Raw genomic sequence first — 15,815 nt, forward strand, 5'->3', positions numbered from 1 at the left:
CTTATACCAAGACTTTTACTTACTAATTACATTTCTAGCCCTACTTATTTCCTCCAAGGAACTCAAGGTGGTGTACGTGGTTGTCTTTCTCCCCATTTTATCCTCACAAACAACCCTGTGAGGTAGCCCCGCTGCCCCATGTGTATGGGGGGCAGGTATCACACACTGGCTCAGAGCAACAAAATAAGCCTCCCTAACTGCACCCCCTCTCAACAGCCCACAGATTACACAGCCTTTTGGATGACTCTGGGCCTACCTCACAGCCTTGTTGTGGGGAGTAAGTGGGGGGGGGGAACCATCTATGCCACCTTGAGCTTCTTGAAGGAAGAGGTGGGACAGAATCAAAATAGGGAATTCAGCCCTCTCATATGTTTGAGGGATTGGCAGGCCTGATTTATAGGTGTGGGAGAGGAGCAGGCAGAACTCGTATGGACCTGTCAAACTAGTTCCTCAAAACCACCTTTCACATGGATAGTGATCGCTACAATGGTGTAGTGAATTCTGAAGTGTAATTGTTCTTCATGACAACCCCCACAGAATTTAAAGGGACCCCATGGGTCATCTAGTCCAACCCCCTTGCAGTGCAGGAATCACAACTAAAGAGAAATGCATTTTTTACCAACGTATGCATTACAGCTGCAGAACCAAGGCAGTTTTCTTTTCTCACACCCTTGATTAGCATCCCACCTGATGGAAGAGTTCTGGTGGACTCAAAAGCTTGCTGGTTGATTTTGGGTCACATTTTGGCTAAAGAGACACTGGAATCTTTCCCTCAGCTGTGCAGGCTCATATAACCGGACATTTCCTTCTGCTTAAGATAATTTTGTGGGTTCCTCTCTGATAAAAAGCTTGCTTATTTAAGCCACTGTGGTGCAGTCTTTAAGACTGCTGGGCTATGACCTGTGGATGATTAGGGTTCAAATTCCCACTTAGCCATGAAGTGACCCGTGGTCACAAGTCACTGCCTCTCAGCCTAACCTACCTCACAGGGTTGTTGTAGGGATAAAATGAGGACTAGGACCTGGGAGGAACCAGGGTTCAAATCCCCACTTGGTCATGAAGCTTCCTGGTTGTGACTTTGAGCCAGTTGCTGCCTCTCTCAGTCTAGTCTACCTCACAAGGTTGCTGTGAAGATAAAATGGGAAGGAGGAGAAGTATGCATGCCACCTTTAGCTCTCTGGAGGAAAGGCGGGATATGAATATACTACAAATAAAGACTGGCAAACAGCGCTGCAGGATATGACAGTCGTCTTCCCTGCTGTGAAATAAGGGGTAGCGTCAAAAGTGGTGGGCGTCAAAAGTGGGCTCCCCCCTCCCTGGCAAGCTCTGAGAGTGAGGGGGTCGGAGCTGCAACACATCGGATAGAATGCTTCCTTTGATGGTACAAAGCTGCGAGACTGTGAGGCATTAGCGGTCAATTCTTCCAACGCTAAAATCACATAAGGACTGTACCGTGAGTACTTTTTACATTTGGATTAAAATTTGGAACAATTAGGAAATGGGTAAGGGAATTTAAAAATGAAAGCCAGTCCCTACCCGCTGACAGATTGCTATGAACACAATTTTCAGCTGCAAACCAGGTTCTTGCAGTTCACCCTGTCCTATGCTAGTAGGGCAGCTCGTCAACATTTATTTGCAATTATTTATAGTGCACGTCCACTTGAGTTACCTTAGTAAAAAAAAACCCCAACAAATAAATGTAATAATATGTAATTAAGTAATAATAATATTCTTCCTTCCCAGATGTGGGCACCCAGACACCATCCTTCTCACAATATGAATTTGTCAGCAAAGGGGTCTTCACAGGGGCAAACCATTATAAGGGAAAAGGGACGGCCCAAAGCAACACATAGTAGCAGCAAAGATCTGGTAGCCATTGTAACTCTCATAGGCTATGCTTGAGTTTATTTAGTTATTATTATCTATTGCATTTATATCCCACCTTTCCTCCAAGGAGCACAAGGGGGTGCACGCACACTTCTCCCCCTCCATTTTATCCTCACAAAAACCTTGTGAGGTGAGTTAATCTGAGAGCAAATGACTGGCCCAAGGTTACCCAGTGAGCTTCATGGTGAAGTGGGGATTCAAACCCTGGTCTCCCATGTCCTAGCCAATCATTCTTAGCCATTACACTGTACAGGCTCCCCTCTCTCTTCTGAGGTGCATCACCCACGCAGCGCCCTCACCACTCCCCTTGCTGTGGCAGTGCAAGGCAGGCTTTAAAAACATTTATTTGGGTGATGTGAAGTAGCGTCCGTTTGCTTGTTCTGTTTTGGAACACCCAGCTATGATTACACAGAAGCTTCGTAGTGAACCACTGCTGTGGTGAGGGCACAGCATTATATTTTATATAGTTTTAAAATCGCTTTTTAAGTGTTGCAAGTCGCTGTGGGAAGATTTTATTTTGAACAACAGCTAAGAAATAATTAAAATAAATTATGGCTGGAGAAAAGTTAAGGAGTGTCGTCTTGGCATGCCGGCCCATTTTTTCCAGGATCACCTGGCAAAGTGAAAATGGAAAATCTAGCATCACCTCTCATTAATATCACTGGTTATTGCCTTGAGTAGTCCAGAATGTTCTACATACCACAATTTTCAAGAGGACCAGGGGTGACCTGCATTTCTTAAATTATCCTTATACTGTCAAGTATGACCTTCAGATCCTATTGGTAGGGGAGATTTCAAAAATAGTATTTACAGAAGAACGACCGTTTCCACACCAAAAGGCATTTTACACAGACAGAGTTTTAGTTATAGATTAATTGGTCTTGGAGCTGGTGATACAATCACTCAGACACACCCACAGTTAATAAAGAACATAGGATATGCTCCCTTTCAGCAAAAAACAAAAAAACCACAACCAACCACAAGTTCTTGGCAGCACATGTTCAAGGAACATGGGGCCACCACTTTGCTAAAGCTAAGCAGGTTTTGGGTCTGGTCATTGCCTGGATGGGCGACCATCTTCATGTGTGCCACTCTGAATTCCATGACAGATAAAAGAAAGCGGGTAATAAAAATAAATGAATAAATGTGCATTTGTGTGAGCTATTTGCTACAGCATTGTTTTCACATACTCCCCATTTTAGCACAAGACACATCAATATAAAAAACCCTCCCATCCCACCATATCAGTGTGTTCCCTTAATTTTTGCTAGGCCTGACTGAAAGGAGCATAGGGACCATCTTGAGAAATCAGGAATTCTGTGATACCAAGTTGGCAGCGTCAAGGCTACCTTCTCACTTGAGAGGGATAGTTACCCCCCCCCCGCCTGCAAAAAACAAAAACAACCCTCAAGAAAACAAATAGCAATCACTCTAAAGAAAACATTGCACCTAGCTGCCCAAGGTGAAAGCAAATCACTCTCCTAAAAAGAAAAAAAAATCCCTGAAAACCTAGCTTGGACTTTTGCCCTCCAGGTCATTTTACATCCCTGTCCATTGCCTTCAGTAAAATTCAAATGCCATGTAATTGTTTCATTCATAGTGAAGAATGGAATTCCAAAGCAGAGACTGACTAGAACTTGGCCTATCTCTGAGGTGCTAATTAAGTAAGCCAAGTCTCAAAATAGACATTAGTCATACAATATCCAAATGTTGGGCTCCTGCCTCAGTTGGGGAATTTCCATTATCTTCAGGTTCACACAAATGCAATAACAAAAACTGCTCCATTTTTATCTCACCCTTCCTCTAAAAGGGTAACATAGGGTTGCTTCGGTTTGTCCTCATAGTCCTGTCAAGTATGGTTGTAGCATGCTGTTTGAGAGACAGCATTTTCTTTTGCACTGCCCCTGGTATCAGACAATGTGATCTAAATTTACTAATCCGTTGGTTGTTAGTAATGAGTGGCATTCAGACGCTGTTATTCAGAATGGCGCTTTGCACCACCCACTAAGGAAAATAACAACACAATAAAATCAAAATCAAGTAACAATAAATTGCACATTCATTCACAATCCAGTTGAAAGTATTGAGTTTATTTAATTCAACAAAACTGATTAGCTTAATCCTACCGCTCCTTTACCACCCACTTTAGGAACCGCTGATCTAGAGCCTACTACTTATAGCTGAACATGCCAAACCATGGCTTTTTAATCTCCTGTGTAGATTGGCCCTTGGAACCAACAGAACAGTTAAAATGATTGCAGCTGTCACAGGGTGAGGAACAGAACGATTTCTGCAATTTGAGCTTTACTGTACTTTATTGAACCAATCACAGTACTAATGATAAGGCACATTTTCTCAAGAGCACAGGAAGGCAATCAGGAATCAAGTTGGTGTGGTGATGGAAATGGAATTATTTCCATGACGTACTTACTAGGAATAATGCATAACTGGACTAGGGTATTACTCTTGGACCAAAGTAGAATTCAGAGCAGCAACCATCATAGGGCACCTGGTGCCACCTGCCAGCCCTGCCCTGTTGAACAAAGTTCCACTGGTGGCAACAGCAGCACTGCCGGCAAAGACCAGGTAAGGCGGCAGGTGGGGGGTTGGGCTCTGCAAGTATGCTGCATCAGCTTAGGCTCAATGACAGCTGCAGTCCTTGTTTCAGATTTAACCTGCTTGGCACTATGAGGCTGCTGCCCCAGGTAGAGGCTCAATCCTCTTGCAGGCTTCCTTAGAAGATCATCTGGTGGGGCTGAAGATGACTTCACCCTAAGCAAGTGTCCCAACTAAATCTGGATATCTTTAGTCCGATATTATTTAGCTGTGATTCCTGCATTGTAAGGGATTGGGCTAGATGAGCTGTGGTGTCCCTCCCAACGCTATAATTCTATGACCTTCCTCTCTCAATTCACACTTGGGACCTTTAATGAAACTCCTCACAAGTCTGCAGTGCATCATTCTGTGGTTCGTTCTACATTTCTGACTTGTGGGGGAGGTCATTCGAAACAGACACAGAAGGAAAAAAGGCTTCTTTTGGCATTCGGGATGAAAGAAAATGCCCATCACTGCGTCAGCATAATGGTTGGAGGGTGACTTTTATGTAGGTGGGAGGAAAATGGCCTGATCCAAAGGGCTAAAATGACATGCTGTTCTCAAGGCAGTCTTTCCATCTAGATGGGGGCAGCCACATTCACACCTACAGGCCTCTGTTTCAGTTTCCCTGCTGAAAGGCTAACAGCGGTTCAGGAGGCTGTGTTGCTTCAGGAGAAGCCATAAGAGCCCCCACCCCAGCACAGTAGGGCAGTTTTATTCCATATAGCCATACAAATTCAACATTTCTAGAAGCCAGAAGCAGCCTCACATTAGAGGAGGAGAGGAAGGTGACTGAGGCCATCTCCAGCGGGAAGATTGTGGGTGCCAATAAGAGAAGCAGAAGGAGAGAGATCAACAGAGCTGGCCCATGGAGAAGTAAGAAGAAGAAGAATTTTATTATTTGTATTCCGCCTATCTGACTGAGTTGCCTCAGCCCCTCTGGTCGGCTTCCAGCATATACAGAAATGTAATAAAACCTTTAAAACTTCACTATACAAGGATGCCTTCAGATGTCTTCTAAAGGTTGTATCTCCTTGACATCTGATGGGAGAGCAGTCCACAGGGCAGCTTCGACTACTGAGACGGCCCTCTGCCTGGTTCCCTGTAACCTCAGTTCTTGCGATCAGGGAACCACCAGAAAACTATTGGAGCTAGACCTCAGTGTCTGGGCTGAATGACGGGGGTAGAAGCGCTTCTTCGGGTATAGAGGGCTGGGCCATTTAGGGCTTTAAATGTTGGCATTTTGCATGAGCACCATTGAAATCCCATCAATTATAATTAGGATCTTCATAGCACAAGGAAATGACCCCCAAGCTAGTCGCCGGTGGAAGCAACGTATTTCGAATTACTACCTCAGACATCAGGAATTCTGGAAATTGCCTTGTATGAAGACGAACCATGAGAACCTAAGAGCCTGCTGGAACAGGCCAATGGCCCATTTATCTCACCATGCAGTAACAAAGCATATATTTTTAGAGCAGCAACATCCACACTTTGGAACTCCCTGCCTGTTGACATTAGGTGTTTCTTCACCATATTCTTTTTGGCACCTGCCGAAAACATTTCTGTTCAGGCATGCCTATCCAGATACACAGAATGTTGACATGTACTTTTAACCTGGTTTTTAGCTTATCATAGATTATGTTCTGAAGGTTTGAATTTTATTTTATTTTTAGCTTTTTTTTTAACTCTTGCTTTATTCTTTTGGTAAACCACACTGAGTTTTGAGGGGTTTTTTGGTCAAGTAGTATATAAATTTCATGAAATAAGTAAGAATGAACTCAGTGTACTCACTTACCTAACTACACTGCTTTGTTTTGTTTTTTAAAGTTATGTCACCATAAATTAACCTGAGCTTGGAAGGGGTGAGAAGGAGTTGTAACAGGCACAGTCTGGGACAGAACTTCTCTATAAAATTGCCTAGTCTTAGCAAAGATGAAGAAATAACTTGTAACGTGTGTGTGCGCGCACGCACACTTGCCTATATCAACACACACAGGTACAGGCCTGTCCTTTATATCCACCCTAGGGCTACCATCTTGAATTTGAGGCAATCTGCAGCCATGCAAGGTTGCAAAACTCAAGAGAAAACATAAGCTGTTTCAAAGCAAGGAAAACCTTGTGTCATAATTTCAGTTTCCATCTGCTGCTGTTTCTCAGGAACGTATTCCCACAGATATTCAGAAAACTGCTCAGCTTGTGCTAGCAAAAACTTTTAGGAAATTACAAACACTTGCATTGTTAGTCTGCTCCTCTCATACCTCCAAAGGATAGGTAAAACCTTAAGGTGAAACCTACCACTATCTGAGGGGCAAAGCTGGCTAATTAACATCTAATCTCCACAATTTTACACTACAAACCAGATACAACCAACATTCATCCACTTCACTGAAGCTCCTGTAAGAGCCACAGAAGGAAATATTATAGGATAAAATTATGGAAGGGGCTGGAAGCTGGAAAGGTCCAGGAGACGACGACGTTCAGAGGAAGCATTTAGTCACCAGTTTCCTCTGAGTTCTGGAGACTGGCCAGAGGGAGTCTCCTAGCTGCCCATGTATTTGCAGCATGGAGAAGGGATGCTTAGGCCACAAATGGGTTGGGTTCAAAAAAATAAAGAATAAAGGAGAAGAAAAACCTTGAGGTCCAAACCAACTGACAGAGCACTTGGAAGTGCACACACAATTTGGCTGAAGAGCTGCTCCTTCCTGCCAGGCAGACGAGGAGAGAACGGCCCACTGCAAGCTAAACAGCAGTGCAGTTTCACGGGACACGTCTCAAGCTCAGGACTTCCCCTCAAAGCTGCTGCCTCATTTCCTGCCAAGAGGGTGGGGCCGGGCCAGCTATGGCGGGGGCTCCTGCACAGCTCCCTCCTTACCAGGCCTAACTGCATTGCTCTGTGTGAGAGAGTTACGTTTCCAGATGGGACTGACAAGATTCAAATAAAAGGGAGCAGCAATCAAGCATGACTGGGCAGGAGAGGGACTACCTACCTAGGCTTCCAAAACTGCCATAAGAAGCGGGATAAAGATAAGGCTGCTGAGGCAGCAGTGCATAGTTAAACTATGGAACTCACTCCCACAGGAAGCAGGGACGGCCACCAACCTAGATAGCTTTAAAAGAGGATTAGACAAATTCATGGAGGAGAGGGCTCTCAATCGGAGCTCTGCCCACAATCGGAGGCCTACCTTTTCTCTATAAAAATAGCCATTTAAAACACATGATTCTGGTCCCTGCACTGGGAAAATATTGCAGCTCTTCAAGAATACAGAAGTTGGTTGTCCTGGAGTTATGTTTGAGGAGAGAAGACATATACAGTGGTACCTCAGTTTACGAACTTAATATATTCTGGAAGTCCGTTCTTAAACTGAATCCGTTCTTAAACCGAGGTGTGCTTTCCCTAATGAGGCCTCCTGCCGCTGGTGCCCTTCCACTGTTCTGATTCCGTTCTTAGACCAAGGTAAAGTTCAATAACCAGAACATTACTTCTGGTTTTGCGGAGTTCGTAAACCAAATCATTTGTAAACAGGACTGTTCTTAAACCCGAGGTACCACTGTAACCAGCTGCAATTCGAAAGCCATGTGAAACACATTGCCTTAAATTCTCTCCATTAGAATAACGTGGCCTATTTTATTTTTAATGCAATTCTAGGGTTTCATTCACATACACACACAGTTCGCATAGATGTATAAACTGAGTACAGTGGTACCTTGGGTTACAGATGCTTCAGGTTACAGATGCTTCAGGTTACAGACTCCGCTAACCCAGAAATAGTACCTCCGGTTAAGAACTTTGCTTCAGGATAAGAACAGAAATCGCGTGGCGGTGGCATGGCAGCAGCGGGAGGCCCCATTAGCTAAAGTGGTACCTCAGGTTAAGAACAGTTTCAGGTTAAGAAGTTCATAACCGGAGGTACCACTGTATATACAGTGGTACATCAGGTTAAGAACTTAATTCGTTCCAGAGGTCCGTTCTTAACCCAAAACCATTCTTAATCTGAGACGCGCTTTCGCTAATCGGGCCTCCTGCTGCCACCACGCCGCCGGCATACAACTTCTGCTTGCATCCCAGGGCAAAGTTCGCTACCAGGAGACCTACGTCCAGGTTAGCGGAGCTCATTACCCGAAGTGTTTGTAAGGAGGACGGTACGTAACCCAAGGTTCCAGTGTATTTTACTCCGCAAAATAAATTGTTTGCTTTGAAACACTCTTGTTAACTTACCACTTCCCTAAGGCCTTATCAGTCTGAAACAGAAACAAACCCACCACATGCATCAGCATTTCAAAATCAGAAGCCAACTACAACTATGGTACTAATTCGGCATTTTAAAAGCCTTTAAAAGCATTTTAAAAGCTTACAGGAGAATCAGGGCCAATGAATTTTAAGCAGAGTTACTGATTTGCAGAATGGCCATCAGCTGGCCCCAAAAGCAGCAGCCAGATTACTGGCAGCTAGAGTTGGTCTTTAAAGCAGGTGCATTGGCTGCCAGTCCAATTCTGGGTCCAAAGCTGTCAGGGAACTGCCATCAGAGCTCAGGGGGGTGGAGAGGCTCTCGGATGCTGGGAGACCCTCAGATGCTGAGGAAGGAACCAGCAGGGGGAGAGGGAGGGGAGGAGGAGACAGCGTCGGAGGTTAGGCTCAGAGACGCTTCAAGCGAGGCCAGTGGTGAGAGCTCAGGACCTCCCCTTGGAACGCCCACTCTGCGCAGAAAGCTGTCACGCAGGGAATCAAGGAGGAGACTTTCTGTCAAGGAACTTTTATGTTGGAAAAAATTCAGGAAACGCCCACTGACGGATTCTGCCAGTGATTAAGGCAGCCACGCACTTATGGCTGTGCGGTTAGGGAGAGTTTAAAAACTGACTACAAAACTGGGAGCGTTTTAGCGCTTACGCACAAGCAACCCCTTATCCCAGTACAAAAGCCTTAACCAAATCAGGTCCCAAATATCTGAAACACTGCTGCCTTTCCTACAGACCCTTCGAGTGTTAAGGCAGAAGGGAACCCTGTTGGCAGTTCTAACAACCTTTTGGGATGGTAGCAGTCCAGGAAGGGCCTTATCTGTGGCAGCCCCTAAGTTGTGGAACTTCCTCTTCACAAAGATGCCCCTGACACTTTCGCTATATAGCTTCTGGCAAATGCTTAAGACACACCTCTTTACTCTGGGATGTGGTTGTTTTCAAGGCCCACCCTACCTATTCCTGTGATTGCAATCTGTTTTAACTTTTTTTTAAAAAAAATAATTGTTATAAACCCTGCTAATGAAGGGTGGGCAATAAATTTAATGATGATCATCATCTTTCACCATCCCCATTATTTAGGGTACGAAGTGGCTGGCATGGTGGTGGCTTAAATAGCCTGATACAAAACTGGGGGGGGGGGGCAGAGTCTCTTATATTGCCTGGCAGCCACCATGCCTTTGTTTTGGGAGTTTGTGGCTATTAGCCACGTAATCTTACTTCAGCCCTCCATTATGCTAACAGCCCAATGCAATTGCGTCATTTGCAAAGTTGCAGAACTGAAAACAGGGCTCCAACAATGCTCTGTCGGAGAGGGAGGGAGGGAGGGGGAGAGAGAGAGAGAGAGAGAGAGAGAGAGAGAGAGAGAGAGAGAGAGAAGAGTCTCTTAGCCAAGCTGTTTTTATTTTTCTTCTACCACAGGGCAGGCTGGGCAAGCCAGAACATTCAGTCAGGCAGCAAAAATAAAGTATGGAACAATCGGTTTTATTTCCCATTGTGGCCAGAGCTGAATGGGTTATTTCCTTTGCAAATCAACTTCCTCCCGTTGCAATTGTCCAGAGACAGTTGCCGAGTTCCAGGGCAATGATTTTTTTTTTAAAAAAGGCAGATTAGATTTTTTATCAAGGCATTGGCGTAGCAGCAACTTCCTGGATTCATGAGTCTTCCTACAGAAAGGCAACTTCAGAAGCCAAAAATAAGACATCGCCAGCCCACCAACTCTAATGCCTCCAAGACTCCTGGGGCCTTTGCCCTGGAGAATCTATTCTGAACTCCCTTTTGCCCAAGACCTGCAGTAAAGGTAAAGGGACCCCTGACCATTAGGTCCAGTCGTGACCGACTCTGGGGTTGCGGCGCTCGCTAAAAGCCAGGTAAAAACCTTTCCTGGGTACTTCTAGTACTCCGAAGGCCTAGACCAGTGGTTCTCAAAATGAGCGGTACCTCTGGAACTAAGAGGAAGGTTGGAGCCAGGGGGTGCTGGAGGTGTAAATGATTATCAGACTTTGGAAAGTTAGTATCACTGGATCACACTCATCAATCTTGTTGAATTAATTGAACTAAATATTTTCACTTGGTTTTTGAACAAATGTACAATTAATTGTTATAATTTTGAATTTTATTGCATTACACGATAGACAGTTAAACTGGTGCTAGACCACTTTTTATGTACTTGACGGTAGCAGCCAGGATCTTAATCACAAGAAACTGGAAAAGTGAGAAAACACCTACAATAAATGAGTGTGGCCGGTCCAAATGATAGAGTATTTGCAGTTGGCTATGATGACAGGGAGAGTTAGAGGGTATCCAATACAGAAAGTACAGAATGAATGGAAAAATTTAAAGAGCATTTGAAAAATTATTGTAACACCAACAATCTCCTGGCAGAACTCAAATGATTCTTGTAAAATAAAAGTATAGATGACAACTCCTTTTTTTGATAAGAACAAAGAAAGTTAATGGTAATTTGAAACTGTGTGTAAAACAATAATAGGAACAACAATACAGTGAGTCTAATCGGAAGTCAAATTTATTTATTCCCCCCCCCCATTTTTTCTTTATTTTTTATTATTGGGCCCTATTGATTCTTCCTCTGAGCTTCCTCCTGCGACTGAGCCCTGAAGATGGAGAACTGGGAGAGGGGAGGACAGAGCAGAGGAGGACATGACCCCCCCCCCCGAGGGTCTATGCAAAAATTTGAAGCCAGCTGCTCCTGAGCTGAAGCTTGCAAGATGCACACATAGTCTTCTTAATACAATAAGATTAGTAATAATTTAAGGCACTCCTTAAATTAGGGAGATGGGGGGTAGCTCAGCCAGTAGAGCATGAGACTCTAGGGTCAGGGTCTTGGGTTCGAGCCCCACATTGGGCAATAGATTCCTGCGTTGCAGGGGGTTGGACTAGATGACCCTTGGGTTATCTTCAAATTCTACAGTTCTACGATTCTATGATCCTGCTCATGTGGAGATCCAAGCTCTCCCTGCCCCTGTAGGAGGGGCCAAGGCAAAACGAGAGACTTCAGGTCAGCCCCGGATGCCTAGTAACCCTATGCATGACACACTGCTAAAGGAATGCCCTGCTCAAATCACTGGTAATATGGACTTAAGCTTAACTTGGCCAAGCTGAGTTCTGTCCCTGCAGTGTCCACAATTGGGGTTGACTTATACATGATAGTAGCTAGGAGCAGCTGACAGTGTGCATGGAGCACTATGAACAGTCAGGACACATTATACAATCTGTTATTATCATCAAGAGACATGTGTGCTTCACATCCTCAAGACTCTGGTAACTGCTTGAAGTTTATCTCTGACATAGTGCTGAATGTTGCTGGAAAGCAGTGAGACTGACTTTTGAGCATCCCTGGGCTCTGATATTTCTAGGACAGTAGAGGCCCAGTAGAGCTCTCTCGTCATTTCCTTTTCCAGCTAAATCATGTGGCCCTGTGACACTAGAAATCATGGACATCCAGTGAAGCTGAAGGTTGGATGATTCAGGACTGATAAAAGAAAAGACTTCCTCACGCAGTACATAGTTCAACTGTGGAACTCACTTCCACAGGAGGCAGTGATGACCACCAACTTAGATGCCATTAACAGAGAATGGGACAAATTCATGGAGAAGAGGGCTATTGATGGCTACTAGCCAGAATGGCTATGCTCTGCCTCCGCAGTTGGAGGCAGCAATGCCAGTTACTGGAAACAACAGGAGAGGGAAGCGCTCTAGATCAGGCTTCCTCAACCTCGGCCCTCCAGATGTTTTTGGCCTACAACTCCCATGATCCCTAGCTAGCTTCCTCAACCTCGGCCCTCCAGATGTTTTTGGCCTACAACTCCCATGATCCCTAGCTAGCAGGACCAGTGGTCAGGGATGATGGGAAGTGTAGTCTCAAAACATCTGGAGGGCCGAGGTTGAGGAAGCCTGCTCTAGATGGTTGGCCACTGTGAGAGCAAGATGATAGACTAGATGGGCTACTGGCAATTTTATTTTCAATTCATTTCTTAATGAATGATGCAATGAAATCTGAAGCAAAGATGGGACAAGAGATTACAAACACCCACACCTACATCCTTATACGCACACAGTCACAGCACGGGTGGATCATGCCGTGGCCCTTTCTTTGTGCTCATGTCAGCCTTAAGATGTTAACCAACTTATTTCTTACAAAACACTAGTGTATCTCATCCCCAGTAGACAAGGTGTATGATTATAAAACCAATGCAATTTAAATCATAATTTAGATCACCAAAGATAAAAAGGGCCATTTAAGCAACTGAGTTAAAATCATTCCATTATTTCCTCAACAAGTGGCCATACTAAATTTGTTGATACAACAATTAAAACATGTTTGCAACTTAACTTTCACTGCGTGCTATCTAGCACAGCGGTTCTGAAAGTGGGTGGCCCTGACCCCTAGAGGGTAGTGGGATTACTTTGGGGGGTGCATTAAGAGGCAAGAGGCCAGTAGGTGGTCACTGGTGGTGTAAATGACTATCAGACTTTGAAAAGCTGGTATCAGTGGATCAAATTTGTCAGTTCTGTTGGATTAATTCAACTAGTTTTAACTGGATTTTTAATTCTTACTGTTTCAATTTTCATGGTGTTACTATCTCCCTTAGTGGGTTGTGCAAACAACAATTCTGAAAGATGCTTTTTATAGGGTAGAGTAGGGCAGGGAACCCTAGCGGTGAGTGCATTGAACCATGGGAGCGGTGGCCCGAAAGGGTTTGCTTGCTGCTGGGCTAGAGCATAATACAAATGCATGCATTTTGCATGAAAGGGTTTTGTGCCTGCTTTGGGAGGAAAGCGATAAGGATTTTGGGTGTTTTTGCTGCAGCAGGTTATAATGGATACTAACAGAACAGTGAGGTTATATTGTAGAAATCCTCTATGTGAAAGCAACACTCTGTTTTGACAGATGCAAGGAGGAAATATTAGGGAGGAGGCCATACTGCCACAGCTGTCTGTAAACAGGACATAAAAGAATGGGGAAAAAAGAAACCAAGGACAAACATTTTTATTCAGGAAGACCCCATACTTACTTTCCCATGAAGATGTTGTTCAGGTGATGGAGCCAGAACAGACACGCAAGGTTGTGGAAAGCAATAGTTCTGTGCTATCCTTCCTTTTTGGACCACCTTCCCCAACCTAGAGGTTTTGGGATACAACTCCCATCAGTCCCCCCCAGAACAGCTATGCCTCCACCAGCTCTGCAGGCTAGACCAAAACCTCTGGAGGCCCCCAAATCGGGATGACTGGCTTGCCCTCCCCTTCACCTCCCATGACCAGGAAGTTATGGCTACTTTGTCAGCCCCAACCTGCATAGCACAAGAGTCAAAACAATCCTCTTCGCCAGGGGCCATTTGACATGTTTTGAGTTCCATCTGATGTTTTGTTGCTAATTTTGGTGTTGTTTAACACTTCTGCATTGTTTTAAATTTTCGTTAATTGTTTTGTGGACTTCTTTTGAACTTGTGAATTCTGTTCAGTTGGGACACCTTAGAATATTTATATTCCGACTCTTGGAAAGTCAAACCATATACTTGGGAAAGCGGTGGTCATGATTGTTGGTCACTTGATGACCCATACATGTGATTGGGGGGTGAGGGAGAGTGTGTTTATGGAAGGAAGTCGAGCATGTGAGGAAGCAGGGGATAGGCCTCCTTCAATACAGGCTCCCTTTTGATAAGAGAGAAGTGGAAGAGTTGCTTTATATCAGTGGTGCGCTCTCATGGGCAGTGGGATTACCTACAGCAGGCTTCCTCAACCTCGGCCCTCCAGATGTTTTTGGCCTACAACTCCCATGACCCCTAGCTAGCAGGACCAGTGGTCAGGGATGATGGGAATTGTAGTCTCAAAACATCTGGAGGGCAGAGGTGGAGGAAGCCTAACCTAGAGGGACACTAAGAGGCAAGGGGGCAGCCAGAAGGGGGCAGTGGGTGATGTAAAATAAATAATTTATTATTTATACACTGCCCATCTGACTGGGTGGCCCAAGCCAGACTATCAGGTTTTGAAGAGCTGATTATCACTGGATCAAGTTCATCAACTTCGTTGAATTAAATAAACTAATTTTTAATTGGATTCTGAACAAATGTGCAATTAATTGTTACTGTTTTGAATTTTGTTGTGTTATTATCATTTGTAGTGGGTCATGCAAACAGCCATTCTGAATAATCCTTTTTATAGGGTAGGGGGCACTGGGGGTGAGTTTACAGAACCAAGAGGGAGTGGCCCCTAAAAGCCTGAGATCCACTGTTTTTCGGTCGGTGAAAGACAGCCAGAGTAGAAGAAAACACTTTCACCTGGTAACAGCCAAAGCATCCAAGGGAAAAGGTAGACCAAAAGAGAGTCATTGGACTTTGCTGCAACTCCTTTGCACTACATGACCCATGGAAGCTAGGGTGCAATGACAGGCAGCAGCACGTAAAATAAATAATATACATACCCCCCACCCCCAGTCACATCTAGGTTGGCATGCACTCTAACAACACACTGTTCTGCTTTTTATTTGGCAGCACATTCAGCTTCATGAGTCAGTATATGAAGAAACCAGACCCAGTCATGGTGGAATAATATTACACCATACATAGAGCATTAATGTGCTGTAATGGATAAGCATTTCAGAGTGTGGCATGGGGTACAAGAATTAAAACCACTACAAGCCCCAAATAATAAAAGTGCTTTATGAGTAGGTTAACCACAATGAATCTATTTCCTCACAATGCCAGAATGTCTAATGGAGGGAAATATAAACCCTGAGGAGACTTAAGGCTTTATTGCGAGTCACACCCCATTCTAATGCAGTCTATAGGAAACCATCAGGCCAGACATCTAAGAACAGATAGGAGAGTTTGTCAAGAAGGTAGAAAGCTTCATTGGCTCTAACTCAACCTTTTGCCAACTGGTGCCCTCCAGATGTTTAGGACAATAACTCCCATCAGCCTCAGACAGGAGAGTCATTTCCTGCGATTATAGGAGTTATAGCGCAGCAACATCTACAGGGAACATGGCATAGTCCTTTCCTCCTCCATGAACCTGTCCAATCCTCTTTGAAAACTATCCAAGTTTGCGGCTGTCACTGCCTCCTGGGGGAGCAAGTTCCA

General features: G+C 44.5%; 1 protein-coding gene and 2 long non-coding RNA genes across 3 annotated transcripts in view; 2 read left to right on the forward strand and 1 right to left on the reverse strand.

Moving 5' to 3' along the window:
• The window catches only part of MSN (moesin), an 80,752-nt gene that overhangs the window by 20,965 nt on the left and 43,972 nt on the right, over nucleotides 1–15,815 (reverse strand). The window lies entirely within an intron of this gene.
• On the forward strand, nucleotides 5,280–11,255 carry LOC309334304. The gene is made up of 3 exons (XR_014152997.1): nucleotides 5,280–5,358; nucleotides 6,313–6,437; nucleotides 10,138–11,255. It is a non-coding gene; the product is annotated as an uncharacterized lncRNA (long non-coding RNA).
• On the forward strand, nucleotides 8,849–9,704 carry LOC309334305. Its single transcript, XR_014152998.1, has 2 exons — nucleotides 8,849–8,980; nucleotides 9,394–9,704. It is a non-coding gene; the product is annotated as an uncharacterized lncRNA (long non-coding RNA).

Source organism: Podarcis erhardii (genome assembly GCF_964252035.2).
Source record: "Podarcis erhardii genome assembly, chromosome: Z".
In the NCBI taxonomy this organism is placed as follows: domain Eukaryota; kingdom Metazoa; phylum Chordata; class Lepidosauria; order Squamata; family Lacertidae; genus Podarcis; species Podarcis erhardii.